Source organism: Castor canadensis, chromosome 4 (assembly GCF_047511655.1).
Source record: "Castor canadensis chromosome 4, mCasCan1.hap1v2, whole genome shotgun sequence".
In the NCBI taxonomy this organism is placed as follows: Eukaryota; Metazoa; Chordata; class Mammalia; order Rodentia; family Castoridae; genus Castor; species Castor canadensis.
This window is the reverse complement of record NC_133389.1, coordinates 123669909-123686023: the sequence shown is the minus strand read 5'-3', so window position 1 is coordinate 123686023 and position 16115 is coordinate 123669909. Positions and strand designations below refer to the sequence as shown.

The following is a 16115-nucleotide window of genomic DNA, read 5'->3' as shown; positions in this document are numbered from 1 at the left end:
TCTGAAATTATTCAGGGAATAAAATCCTAAATTTTGCTTTTATGTCAGATTAAGATTTTGAAATCATTCAGGGGAAAAAAATCCTAAATTGTGCTTTTGTATCAAATGTCCCTTTTCTGGTATAAATGATAAGGATTGGATTAAATTATTCTGTCCCAAATACTCAAAGATATTTGTGAATCAAAAGTCAACTTCAAACAATACTTCTTGACGTATGATTAAAATTATTTGTTAAAAAAAAGTTGACTGAATGACACAAACCTATTGTTGTCACTTATTTCAAAACCAAATTTTGTGTCTCTAGTAAAAGAAATAGAAATTAACTATGCTTTTTGATTAACTTACTCAAGACCCGTCAATATAAAACTTGTGTGGTGGTTGTAGCGGAGGTGGTGTGTGTACATACAGTAGTTTGGAGAAGCCATTGTTAAGACATATGAGTACCAGAATATGAAAACAAAAAATGCCTGTTCCAGGGGCCAGGCATGATTGTGCATGCACGTAATTCCAGCTAATAGGGAGAAGAACACAGGAGGATCAAGGTTTGAGGCCAGCCTGGACAAAAAGTTAGTGAGACCCTATGTCAAAAACAAGCCTGGAGTGGTGATAAACACTGTAATTCTATCTACCCAGAGGTGGCAATAAGAGGACTGTGGTCTTAGGCCACCCCGCAGAAAGCGCAAAATTCTATGTGAAAAACAAACTAAAAAAGCAAAAGGACAGGGAGTGTGGCTTATGTATTAGAGCACTTTGCCTAGCAAATATGAGGTCCTGAATTAATTTTCTCCCCTCCCAAAAAGTTCCATTCTGTGAAGCACCATAGAGGAAATACATTCCTCTCATTTCAATATGATCTCTCTATATTGAAAGGAAGAATCAAAATATCTCACCCTGTTTCACTTGCTATTTGTAAATTAATGTATAGCCTAATTCCTCTGTTAAAAATTTTTTCATCCTTTTAATGGCTAAGAGTAGCTGAGTTAGCTGAGTTACTTATTACACGCCAAGCACTATGTTAACAGTTACTTTGTATCAATTGTCTCAATTTTTACAACTCAACTAGATAGACAACATTTCTATACCATATTTGAGACAAGTAAATTTCTCAACTATCCAGTTTTTTTCATAGTAGGCTAATTCCAAAGATGACACTGAGAACAAGAGATGTTTTAGCAGAGGGGTATCATGATGAGATATATATATATCATGATGAGAGAGATGTATTAGTAACTTTTATTCAATTCAATCACACATATTATTTTTATTATTTAAAAAATTATGTTTTTTTAAAGACTAAAACCTAAAAGTATCTAAAAGACTAATTTCTTCTAGTAGAAAAACATTAATATTATCTCATGTTGCAAGATAGGGAGTTTTGCATTCCTTTTATATAGATGTTAACTGGATTAAAGAGCTCTTTTTAATATCTCTTTTCAAGATGAAGGTCAATTATCTAAGTCTCCCTGATTTAATCAAAAGCTTAGAAGTTTCTATTTTACTAACCTACTTTGCATTGAAACCATGGTACCCAGAACAGAAACAATGTTGCAACTATCCTATTTTCTTAGTTCCTATCAAAAAGAATTCAACTTAAGAAAAGGAAACTTTATCTTCTTATAGTTCTTCCTGTTACTAAAGAAAGAAAGGAAAAACTTGCCAGGTCATTCTACTGTCCACTAGAAAAGCTAACAACAGAATTCAAGATTTGCTATTTCTTAGCTGTTTCTACCACCCAACTTTTCTTTGATATTTTTATGATTAAAAGTAAAAATCCCATTTTTAACAACAACAACAACACACACACACAAATTCACACACACATACACACACTCCTTCCCTTAACCCTGGGTCAAGTCTTAAAGCTGCAATATATTACAAAAATCTTCAATACTGACTTCAATCAGAACTAAAGAATAGCACAACTAATGAGGTATATCTACCTTTCTAAAACAATGCTGAAAATTATAGATATTCTGCCTGGAAGCGAGAGGGGTGAGGGGGAGGAGAAGGGGGACAAAAGGGAGAGATGTATACATATACAAATAAATGTATAAACAATTAAAAAAAGTAAACTATAGATAACTTCAGTAGAAAACCAAGAACTGACTAAAGAACCATTCATACCTTTTACTATATTGGTACAATTCATTATGCTTTCAAAATTTAGCATTTAGCCGTGAAAATACCATACAAATATTGAAGAACCTATAATCATGATCAAAAAGTTTAAAACTTAAAAAATAACAAAAAATGTACAGTATGACATTTAAAAGTTGAAAAATTATTAAAAATTTGAAAATAGCAAGAAGAATTAACTCCTTTTCTGAGTAACACATCTTAAACTTATTAAGTATGAGTTACATTCACAAAAGGGTTTGAAAATAAGAAACATTATTGAATTAACTGACAGGTGTGCTGTTATTTCAGCCAGTGGCTAACAAGAGCCAAGGTCCTGTACTGGCCATGTGTCCCTAAACAATTACATAACCCTAGTTTTATCAACTGCAGAATGGATATAATGCCACCACCCTTAGCTGTTATATGGCAATAGCAATATAGCAATAGCATACATGCAGACATATTATATACATATATACACACATATGTGCTTAGACATACATGGTAGTAAGAATAAATTCTAAATATGAAATAAATTTAATAAACTTGAGATTTTACGGTAAAATTATAGATTATGATAAATTACAAACATAGGGTTTTCCACATAAAACTTCCACTCCATAAACAATTTTAAGTTGTATTGAAATTTGCACTCAGAGTCTCTCTCATACTTCCTAGGCAGGCATTCTACCACCTGAGTCTTACCCCAGCCCTTTTCACCTTTAGTTTTTTGGTTTTTTTTTTTTTGAGATAGTTTCACACTTTTGCCTGGGGCTGGCCGGGGCCTGAGATCTTCCAATGTTCCCACGTAGCTAGAATTACAGATGTGCACCACCATGATCAGCTTGTTTTGTTGAGATAAGGTCTCACTAACTTTTTTGCATAGGCTGCGCTCAAACCAAAATCCTCCTGATCTCCACCTCTTAAGTAACTGAAATTTCAGATATTCATTACCACATCTGGCCCACAAACAAATATTAATACATACTCTTAACTCTCTTCTCTCTCTACCCTGAAGGTTTTGGTACCCCTCTTCCCTGTTTCTCCTCCAGTTCATTCTCAGATACATTATGTGCTCTTTTTCTTCTACTGCACCCTAAAGGATCACATTTTTCACAAGAAAGGAAAAGCATGCTTTCTTCATCCTCTTTCCCTCTCACTCTGCCTACATACTTCACCCAAGTCCATGTCTTCCACTTCTATCTCATAAGTTTATATAATTTACAAATCTCACTATTACTTCAGATGCTCAACAGGAACCTCAAGATCAATACATCCAAAACTAACTTGACTGTATGGCACGATCTAGCTCCAACATTTGTTTCCTTTTATAATCCCTATTTGAGTGTATGATATCACTGCCCATGCAAACATCCAAGGAAAAGCTTGAGAGTCATTCCCACATGCATGTTCAACTGATTTCCAATCCTACTGGTTCCTCCTCCTATTATGATCCATCCTTCTTCTCCACTAGGCCACTATATCATTTTTCCAACAGATTTACTCAACTCAGTATGCCTTTTGTTTTACCCTTTCTAATCCCTCTAAACAGTAAGTCTATTAACATTATTACATAATTGGTTGGTGAGTGAGCCCCTGAAGGAATAGGTATAGGAAGCCCTTCATGAGCTAGCCCTTATCTTCTTTTTCAGAATTATTTCTTAACCTTTTTTTTCCCTTTCTCCTCACAAGTATTCCCCAGTGTGTTACATCGTCTTGTTCTGTCTTTGCAAACTGTTCTCTAGGCCTAGAATAGTAACTTCTTGTTCTCCAGGGAAACTCAGTTCATTTTTCAAGAGCAAGTTCATATGCTCTTCTGCGAGGTTTTCTCTGATACCTCAGAAAATCTGATCATTCCTTGTTTTATGCATTCTCTATACCTTGAGTGAACTCTATTTTAGCACTTATACATCCTTACAATTATTTTTCACATTTTTCTCTCTTATTAGATGGTGAGATCTCCATAAGAAAGACAACTGTGTCTTCTCATATTTCTGCCTTCTAGGCTAGCACAGTGCTTGACAAGTAATAGGATTTTTAAAAACTAGGCTGAATATTCTATTATGAATAATCTATATTCCTAAAAAAAGATACAAGTATAAAATTCATGGTAGTTTTATTTTTATCCTCGTCTCTTTCTTTTATAAAGACAAATTGGTTTAGTAACCAAAAAACCAGCCAATTAATTAGCTCTAGGTTCTTTGGCCCAAAAGAGACTGACCTCTCAACTCTTCTAAAGCAGTGTTAAACTGACTTGTTCCTACCATCCTTTTCTCTATGCTGGTTGCTATGACAGCTCTCCTGAGACAACAAATTTCATTTTCTGCAATATCTAATCAATTCTTTACAACTGTGACAAGTCCAAGGCATTAAGATATGTTTAATCACAAGACACACATATCATTACAGAAACTGACAAAACAACATTGAAAGAATAATTTGTGCTAAAGATAACCTAAAAATTGTAAAAACTCTTATCTGGAATTAAAAAGGTAAAATTTAATAATCCTTTCTATCTATGTCAACATTAAGAAAAGGCTATTTTACCAAAATATCTATAAATTAAAAACACAACTCCAAGATTATTGTATAATTAAGAGTTTAACAAGTATGTCTAAGAATATCATACACACACATGCATATGCAAAATACTTTATTATGCCAATTTTTATAACCTCAAGAGTACCCACTTAAAAAAAACTAAACTCTAAGTTGTGTTTTAAAATCACTCAAAACACAAAAAAACTTTCAAAATTCTTCTCAAACAGATGTTTACTGAGCTCATGACCAGCTTCAAATTCTGTATGTCTGTCAGTTATTTCTAAACATGTAAGAAATCTAAAACTGGTAGATTAGTTCTTAGTATAACTCATAATGGTAATTAAGATATAAACATAATCATTAGCATTTCTAGACACTAATAATGAACAAACTAAGAAAGAATATATGAAAACAATTCCATTTACAATAGCCTCAAAAAAAAAAAATCAAATACCTAGGTATAAACTTAACATAGGATGTGAACGACCTCTACAAAAAAACTATATACCTCTGAAGAAAGAGATTGAGGAAGACTATGGAAAGTGGAGAGATCTCCCACGCTCATGGATTGGTAGAATCAACATAGTAAAAATGTCTATACTCCCAAAAGTAATCTACATGTTTAATGCAATTCCCATCAAAATTCCAATGACATTCATCAAAGAGACTGAAAAATTTATATGGAAACACAAGCGGCCACGAATAGCCAAGGCAATACTCAGTCAAAAGAACAATGCTGGAGGTATCACAATACTCAACTTCAAACTATATTACAAAGCAATAGCAATAAAAACAGCATGGTACTGGCACAAAAACAGACATGAAGACCTGTGGAACAGAATAGAGGATCCAGATATGAAGCCACACAACTATAACCAACTTGTCTTTGACAAAGGTGCTAAAAATATACAGTGGAGAAAACTGCTGGGAAAACTGGTTAGCAGTCTGCAAAAAAACTGAAACTAGATCCATGTTTATCACCCTATACCAATATGAACTCAAAATGGATCAAGGATCTTAATATCAGACCACAAACTCTAAAGTTGGTACAGGAAAGAGTAGGAAATACTCTGAAACTAATAGGTATAGGCAAGAACTTTCTCAATGGAACCCCAGCAGCACAGCAACTAAGAGATAGCATAGATAAATGGGACTTCATAAAACTAAAAAGCTTCTGCTCATCAAAAGAAATGGTCTCTAAACTGAAGAGAACACCCACAGAGTGGGAGAAAATATTTGCCAGCTAGCTACACATCAGACAAAGGACTGATAACCGGAATATATAGGGAACTTAAAAAACTAAACTCTCACAAAATTAATGGACCAATAAAGAAATGGGCAAGTGAATTAAATAGAACTTTCTCAAAAGAAGAAATTCAAATGGCCAAAAAACATAGGAAAAAATGCTCACCATCCCTAGCAATAAAGGAAATTCAAATTAAAACCACACTAAGATTCCACCTCACCCCTGTTTAAGAATACCACTAACAACAGGTGTTGGTGAGGATGTGGGGAAAAAGGAACCCTCTTACACTGTTGGTGGGAATGTAAACTAGTTACACTGTTGGTGGGAATGTAAACTAGTACAACCACTCTGGAAAAAAATTTGGAGGCTACTTAAAAATCTAAACATTGATCTACCATATGATCCAGCAATACCACTCTTGGGGATATATCCAAAAGACTGTGACACAGGTTACTCCAGAGGCACTTACACACCCATGTTTATTGCAGCGCTATTCACAATAGCCAAGTTATGGAAACAGCCAAGATGCCCCACCACTGATGAATGGATTAAGAAAATGTGGTATCTATACACAATGGAATTTTATGCAGCCATGAAGAAGAATGAAATGTTATCATTCACAGGTAAATGGATGGAAGTGGAGAACATCATTCTGAGTGAGGTTAGCCTGGCCCAAAAGACCAAAAATCATGTGTTCTCCCTCATATGTGGACATTAAATCAGGGGCAAACACAACAAGGGGATTGGACTCTGATCACATGATAAAGCCAGAACATACAAGGAAAGTATGAGGATAGGTAAAACACCCAAAAAACTAGATAGCATTTGTTGCCCTCAAGGCAGAGAAACTAAAGCAGATACTTTAAAGCAACTGAGACCAATAGGAGAAGGGGACCAGGAACTTGAGAAAAGCTTAGTTCGAGAAGAATTAACTTAGAAGGTAACACACATGCACAGGAAAGCAATGTGAGTCAACTCCCTGTATAGCTATCCTTATCTCAACTAGCAAAAACCCTTGGTCCTTCCTATTATTGCTTATACTCTCTCTTCAACAAAACTAGAGATAAGGGCAAAACAGTTTCTGCCTGGTAGCAAGGAGCTGGGGGGGTAAGAGGGGGGGAGGGGAAAGGAGAAATGACCCAAACATTGTATGCACATATGAATATAATAAAAAAGAAAAAAAAGACATAAACATATATTAAAGAGAATTGTATCACTGTTAAAATGTACCTAAGGTAAACTTAACTGGGTCTGCATTTCCAGACCATTTAAGATTTTAGTCTATCAGTCTAGTTATCTCTAGTTAAATAACTATCAATGAAAAAAAGTCTCAATTAGCCAAATGACTAGTGAATTTTCCACGGAACTGTCAATAGGAAAAAAAATCTCTATTCCTCTGTAACTAAACAAAGAAAAGAAATGTCTCTGACTTATTTCTCCCAGGACAAATGTAATTGGTGTGCATATACACCTCTCACAGCAAAGCCATTTTCCCCTGGTTCCTCCATACATCTCTGAGGAATTGCCATGGAGAGATGGGAAGAAGCTCCTCAAATGAAATCTGGGAACAACTCTAAGAAGAAAAGAACATCTGTAGATCAAGAGACCTTTCCTTATCCCATGCCTCAGCACTCCAGACAAGGAAGAGCTTGAGAGTATAGTGGCATTTATGGTAGAATTTTAGAGGGTTAAGGGATAAGTTTAATAAGTATTATCTGCAATAAAAATAATATAGTATATATAAAATCCTTCTGTTCCTATATCTAATACTATTTGATGCTTATACTGACCATGATAGATAACATCAGATGGTCAGCACAGGTATCATAACCCCCATTTCCACAACAAGGTAAAAAGTTGAGTGACTTTCCTGAAGTCCAACAGATAACAAATAGTCTAGGTCTTCTAAGTATAACCCACTGTTCTTTACAGAACTGTATTCTCTGTTGCCTCTAGTCAATAAGGGTACACACAAGTTTACTGTAGGATGGGGAAGTTCTGCTTACTTTGGAAAGGCTTCCCCACCCCTCATGTGAGAAACGGGAGATACTAAAGTAAACAGCTGTCTGTAATAACTTTCCTACTTTTAATGCTGCATTCCTCTTCTGCTTTCCTGGAGTTCCTATACCTCCACATTCAGGCAAACTATGCCACCTTTTCCTGGTTGCCTCAAGTATCGTAGATATTAGCAATAGCATCATCAAATTGTTCTCCTTCTACTTTCAGGTTTAAGTGACTAGCAGCCTCCCTTTTCACCTTTCCAACATGGTACTGAGAAAGGGGAACACAATTCTGCTTCTGTATATAGGTAGTCTTACAAAGCGGAGGAGAAAGGGCAGTACTTAGGACTTCTAATTTTCTCTTTACCCAAAAGAACACTCCATGAAGTCAACATTTCATTTAAAATATGTGAGAAGTGAAGTGGGGGGGCCTAATCTTCCCACAGAAGATCTTACTTGCCCTAAACCAAGAAAGCGCTGAGGATTCCTATGCCCTAATGGAAAAAGTTATTGTCTGTGGTACTTAGTACCTAGAATGCCCAAGGCATTAATGCCAAAGGGCCTGACCCACAAATCACAGACCCTTCAAGAAAGATTTTTAAATAATTTAGTTAAAATCACTCCTCTAATTCTAATTTTCATGCCACATTCTTACCCTCTACTTCACACCTCCCAAAATAATTATGTGATGGGAGTAAGTCCCATCCCATCCTAATAACCTCTCTCTTAACTGGTCATAAGAATGTCTGTTAAGTGTTAAAAAAAAAAAAAACCACCTGCAATGGACTTAATGTTTAATATGTCACCCCCCCCAAATTGTTGTGTTGAAATCCTAACCCAATGATATTGGGAGGTGGAGTTTTGGGAGGTAATTAGGTCATAACTGGGTGTTATACAAGAAGACTCCAAAGGGATGCCTGCTCCTTATACCATGTGAGAGTACAGTGAGAAAAGAGCTGGCTGTTATAAGGAAGCAAGCTATAACCAGACACTGAATCTGCAGGCACCCTGATATTGGAATTCCCAGACTTCAGAACTGGGAGAACCAACCACCAGTAGCTCATGCTTTATAATTCTAGCTACCATCAGAAGGATGGTAGTTCGAGGTCAGCCCAGACAAATAGTTCATGAGACCCATCTCCAAAATAACCAGAGCACCATGGACTGGAGGTATGGCTCAAGCAGTAGAGTGCCTTCTTGGCAAGCACAAATCCCTGAGTTCAAACCCCAATCACACAAACATACGTACACACAAACTGTGAGGAAATAAACTTCTGTTTTATATAAACCAGACACTCTATGGCATTTTGTTATTACTGAGTAGACTAAGATGAAAATCAAACTAAAAATTATTATCCGGCTCTTTCTCCTTACCACACATTGCAGTGGTAGAAATGCTGATGTCAAGATTTAGAATCTATAAGACTTGAATATGTATCATAAAATTGAAGTCTTATCTTAATTCTGGCTGAGTATTATATGAGGAACAGAATCTAAGAGTTTAAACCATCTGCCCACTAGTAAAGAATGGAGTAAGGATTCAAACCCAAGTACTTTGCCCTAGTCTTCTCCTCTATCTAGTCTACACTATGCAGCTTTTTTACAATCATCATCCTTTAAGAGGTTTGCCAAGTCCCTTGCCTATCACTGAAAGTCCTCAAACACAGAGAAATAAACAGTAAGTAGGGAAAAGGTGTCTAAGCTACATAACATTTAGACTAGATGACTGCTTAAGTAACTTTTCGTTCAAAGACTCTGATTCTATTTATCATGCTATTTCACTGATAGCCTCTACTTTATTTATTTAGGAATTAGTTAAAACGGAGAGCAAAAGAAAAGAGCTAAAATCTTCTGAATTTATAAGAAGTACAAAAAGAATAACCAAAAACAAAAACAAAAAAATTCCACCCAAGTCTTGCTGTATTCTATACTGTATGACTATAGATTATCTTATATATAATTCTGAAAGTTGGTAGACTATAACTCCTAGCCCAACTATTGAACTTTCACACTGACAGTGATGCTAATTAACGAGGGTAATTTCATATATGAAAAAAAACAAAGGCTAGTTCCCATGAACATTTCTAGTAAATAGATCATCCAGACTAACCCACTAATTTTGCAGATTAGGAAAATGGAACCATTAAGTGACTTGCCTAAGTATGTGCCTATTGACTCCTATTTTGGTGTTGTTTTCCACTATACATGTTTTTCTTTCTGAGACAGGATCGTGCTGTGTAGCTCAGACTGACCTCAAACTTTCAATCCTCTGACTAGTGCTCACAACCACACCAAGCTGCCACTATACCTACACCTTTCATGTTGGCCACAACATATGATTTCAGTCATTTGCTGTCTCCAGAAAAGAGATTTTTTTTCAAATACCACAAAATCAGCTTTTAACAATCAAAACTAGTAAATCACTGGTCTCAAGAGGCAATTCACATTTTTGTATTAATTTATGCATTTTGACCATTATAATAGTTTGATGGCCAGATTTTCCTCTTTTTATGTGGTAACAACAATATTATGATTCAGTCTATTTGCAGAATTCATAATTTTTTAATTTGAGAAAGATCTCTTTTAAATTTTAGATGTCAGAATTTTACCATTAATTGTTAACCAACAGGCCAGACTACTTAAGAGTAATTTTGGGAAAAATCACGTTTTCAACAATATCTTCATGCAACCTTACTAAAAGGAGAGATTAATGTCAAAATAATGTTCTCTAATTCTAAATTAACCACAAACTCATTCTTTGAGCAACTAAAAACTATTTTAAGTTGCCTGCATACATCTAAGCTGGGTTGCTTGCTATAAATTACATACACTGATGGAAGTCACTATAACGACTATGCATCATTTCCTGATAAGATCATAAATTTATCAAAATTAAGTAAATCAGAACTCCCAAATGAAAGTATCAAAACAAGAGCTTACTCTAGCCTCTCTTCATAAAGTTTAAGATTTTTTTCTTTTTTTTTGTTGTTTGTGGTGAAGATAGAACCCAGGGCCCTATGTATGCTAGGCAAGTGCTCTACCACTGATTTATACTCCCAAGCCCTAAAATTTAGTTTTTAATGCCTCTATAAAAATCATAGAATCTATGTGAGATGTAAACTTTGCCTTCCTAAGCTATAATAATAAGGAGAAAATCTCAGATCTAAAGATATGGAAAGATTTTGTTCTACCTGCTCCAATATTAATAATTATCAAATGACTTCTGAATGGTTTCAATGATTTCTACTTGAGATATATACTAAGAATATCACAGCAAAAAAGTGCTGAAAGACTGTAACTTCACCAAAATCTCTGAAGTTTTATATTTACTTTTTTCAAGTTACTTGAAAGAAAAAATAGAGTAAACTTAATATTTTTCTTAATAAAGTTATACCTTTAATTTTTATATGTGCTTGGCCCTACATTTGTTGCTAGCCAAGTTGATAGTGCTTATCAGTATACATACAAGTTTAACAGAAACTCTGTCACTTATCTTTTAAAGTCTGTTCAAATGCCAAGTCCACCCAAAACCACACTGATGCTATCAGATAGATATGATCTCAAACTTCCAAATTTCCTAGAACGTTATCTATAGCATCATTAGAACTTACCACCTTTTAAATCTTACAATAAGTGATCTAGAACCAGTCCCATCTGCTGAAAACAAGGTCCTAAATGACTGACATTGTTTGGTAGCTATGGGACTTGAGCCCTGACCCAGGAATCAGGAGCAAGGCTGTATGTGGAAGCTGACATAGATGGCTCTCAGAAGGATCAAGAAAGAACCAGCCAGTAAACTGGTGAGAAATACAGGAGAAATAAGCCCAGAGAAGGACTTAAGGTCTGAAGGGTGTCCCAAAGCAAAAACAGAATTCACAGTGAAAGGATGCCAAAAGAAAACAAATAAAATAAGCAAAAATCTTAACACAGCAGAGCCCAGAAAGATCCCAAGGCAACAGTGTGCAGTAGGATGTCTCTGACCAAGCCCATAGGTCTTAAAGGTTCTATTTCCTGTGGGGCACTTAAAGGCAGGGAATACGTCTTACATAACTGAACTTAGAGTCAGAAGAGCTGGGTTCAAGTGCAAGCTCTGACATTTTCCAGCTGTATGACTTGACAAGGCAACCACTCTGAACTTCAGTTTCCTTTTCTATGAGAAAGAGATAACACCTATTTCACATAGTCATTCTAAAGATTAAATAATTTATGTGTAAGTACTTTACAAACTTTAAAACCATGAGTAAAGTATTATTTAAGTACCACAGTATGCTACTATATATATGAACTAATTTTTCCCATTTGTTTCTCAGACACACTCTTAAGAATGGACTTTTATTTTGATTGGCCACTGGTAACTTTACCTCAACTATTTAAAAATTTGTTAGAAGCCAGGTGCTGGGGGCTCACGCCTATAATCCTAGCTACCTGGGAGGCAGAGATCAGTAGAATGGCAGTCTGAGGCCAGCCTGGACAAATAGTTCTCAAGACCCTATCTCAAAAATATCCAACACAAAAAATGGTTGGTGGAGTGGCTCAAGTAGTAGAGTGCCTGCCTAGCAAGCATGAGGCCCTGAGTTCAAACCCCTGTACCACAAAAAAAAAAAAAAATTATCAAGATACACATGTTAAATGGCATTGTTCTACTTTGTTTCATATTTATTTGACTTCTCAGCATAAATTAGGTAAGGAATGCTTTTCAGTTTCACTACAATAGAAATAACAATGTTCTTCTAGCTCCCAGCACCTTCCCCAGCGCTTCCGTGTGTGTGTGTGTGTGTGTGTGTGTGTGTGTGTGTGTGTGTGTGTTTGGTCTCCATCAGGTACCACTTAATCCTTTCCAGACAGAATTTATTAAATGTTTTTCTGACTAGGTGACTCTTCAGTATCATCAAGAAGTTGTGATGGAACAAAATTTCAAAACTGTAGTGTTCTTAGGATGATCAAAACAAACATTCCCTTATCACTTGCTTAATTATTTATTCTCCCCAAAGATATTATGAAAAAAGATACCTTAAAAATAAGATTTTTTTTAAAAAACAGTGAAGAGCAATGAATAGGAAAAGGAAAATACTGACATGAGAATTCCCTAGGAAAACAACAGAATTTTTGTTTGACAATATCATTGAATTCCACTGGAAGATGAAAAAATGACATATATGTATTCTCTGAGGTTCGATGAAATACTACCAATTTAAGTCCTGGTGTTCAACCTAATTTGAATTAGCTTTGAGTAAGTAACAAATACATTAAGTTTATATACTTGCAAAATAGTGGGATCTTATACAATATACAATGTATTCTACATAAATGACCCATAAGAACAGTTTTTATAAAGATTAACATAAACAATGCATTAAACAATTGAATAATAATAAGCCTTACATAAAATAAAAATATTAACACAAGTTTAGAATGAACTTCACCATCCCTTTTACTCACTAAAAGGGAAAGAAAACGTCTGGAAGTAACGCTCAATTTAACAACCGAAATCAAAATTGAGTTTGGTCACTGACAGGGATACCACTAAAATCTTATTAGTACAATCAGAATTCTGGATAAAGTCATCATTTACAAGATTGAATAAATTTAAGTGCCTTAGATAAAATAAAAAACATACAACTGTAATTCCTTTAATGAAACACTTTCTAGTAGAAGTTTCTACAATATTATCAGCCAATCCCAAACATCAATTAAGAATAAATAAGAGGTCCCATTTATCTATGCTATCTCTTAGTTGCTGTGCTGCTGGGGTTCCATTGAGAAAGTTCTTACCTATACCTACTAACTCCAGAGTATTTCCTACTCTTTCTTGTATCAACTTAAGAGTTTGGGGTCTGATATTAAGATCCTTGATCCATTTTGAGTTAATCTTGGTATAGGGTGATATACATGGATCTAGTTTCAGTTTTTTGCAGACTGCTAACCAGTTTTCCCAGCAGTTTTTGTTGAAGAGGATGCTATTTCTCCATCGTATATTTTTAGCTCCTTTGTCAAAGATAAGTTGCTTATAGTTGTGTGGCTTCATATCTGGATCCTCTATTCTGTTCCACTGGTCTTCATGTCTGTTTTTGTGCCAGTACCATGCTGTTTTTATTATTATTGCTTTGTAATATAGTTTGAAGTCAGGTATTGTGATACCTCCTGCATTGTTCTTTTGACTGAGTATTGCCTTGGCTATTCGTGGCCTCTTGTGTTTCCATATAAATTTAACAGTAGATTTTTCAATCTCTTTGATGAATGTCATTGGAATTTTGATGGGAATTGCATTAAACATGTAGATTACTTTTGGGAGTATAGACATTTTTACTATGTTGATTCTACCAATCCATGAGCATGGGAGATCTCTCCACTTTCTAGCAACTAAGAGATAGCATAGATAAATGGGACCTCATAAAACTAAAAAGCTTCTGTTCATCAAAAGAAATGGTCTCTAAACTGAAGAGAACACCCACAGAGTGGGAGAAAATATTTGCCAATTATACATCAGACAAAGGACTGATAACCAGAATATACAGGGAACTTAAAAAACTAAATTCTCCCAAAACTAATGAACCAATAAAGAAATGGGCATGTGAACTAAACAGAACTTTCTCAAAAGAAGAAATTCAAATGGCCAGAAAACACATGAAAAAATGCTCACCATGTCTAGCAATAAAGGAAATGCAAATTAAAACCACACTAAGATTCCACCTCACCCCTGTTAGAATAGCCATCATCAGCAACACCACCAACAACAGGTGTTGGCGAGGATGCGGGGAAAAAGGAACCCTCTTACACTGTTGGTGGGAATGTAGACTAGTACAACCACTCTGGAAAAAAATTTGGAGGCTACTTAAAAAGCTGGACATCGATCTACCATTTGATCCAGCAATACCACTCTTGGGGATATACCCAAAAGACTGTTACTCCAGAGGCACCTGCACATCCATGTTTATTGCGGCACTATTCACAATAGCCAAGTTATGGAAACAGCCAAGATGCCCCAGCACTGACGAATGGATTAAGAAAATGTGGTATCTATACACAATGGAATTTTATGCAGCCATGAAGAAGAACGAAATGTTATCATTCGCTGGTAAATGGATGGAATTGGAGAACATCATTCTGAGTGAGGTTAGCTTGGCTCAAAAGACCAAAAATCGTATGTTCTCCCTCATATGTGGACATTGGATCAAGGGCAAACACAACAAGGGGATTGGACTATAAGCACATGATAAAAGCGAGAGCACACAAGGGAGGGGTGAGGATAGGTAAGACACCTAAAAAACTAGCTAGCATTTGTCGCCCTTAATGCAGAGAAACTAAAGCAGATACCTTAAAGCAACTGAGGCCAATAGGAAAAGGGGACCAGGAACTAGAGAAAAGGTTAGATTAAAAAGAATTAACCTAGAAGGTAACACCCATGCACAGGAAATCAATGTGAGTCAATGCCCTGTATAGCTATCCTTATCTCAACCAGCAAAACCCCTTGTTCCTTCCTATTATTGCTTATACTCTCTCTACAACAAAATTAGAGATAAGGGCAAAATAGTTTCTGCTGGGTATTGAGTGGGGGAGCGGGAGGGGGTGGAGTGGGTGGTAAGGGAGGGGGTGGGGGCAGGGGGGAGAAATAAACCAAGCCTTGTATCCACATATGAATAATAAAAAAAAAAAAACAGAAGCTCAGGAAACTTACAATAAAAAAAAAAAAAAGAATAAATAAGAAAAATAACTTATGTAGTTAGAATGATAATGTCTACTAACTCAAACAGATGAGAAACTAACATTCCTTTATGTCAGCACCCTCTCCTTTAAAATACATTACTAAAGCACAGAGCACAAACAGAGTTTAGGTGGACACTTAAAAGAAAAACCTTCCACAGCCTTAAACTCTAGGAATCAAGTGGTAGTCCAAAATAAAATCTCAAAATTTATTATAAGCAATAAGACTTTTAAATAGGTACAAAAATAGTTAAAATTTCACACTTGCATCTTTATATTAGAAATTTTAAGGTACTTTTAATTACTCCTTTGCTTTAAAATCAATCCAAATAGACATCTTTTTGAAATACTATATATATGTATATGTGTGTATATATATATATATATATATATATATATATATATATAGTATATATATTTAATATATATATAGTGTACATGTATATACAGTTTAAAAGCCAGTATGTATGGATAATTTTGAATAATTATCATTTTTAGCATTTTCTAAC

General features: G+C 35.2%; 1 protein-coding gene across 7 annotated transcripts in view; it reads right to left on the bottom strand.

The window, feature by feature from the left end:
• Ubr3 (ubiquitin protein ligase E3 component n-recognin 3) overlaps window positions 1-16115 on the bottom strand; it is a 207193-nt gene that overhangs the window by 48195 nt on the left and 142883 nt on the right. The window lies entirely within an intron of this gene.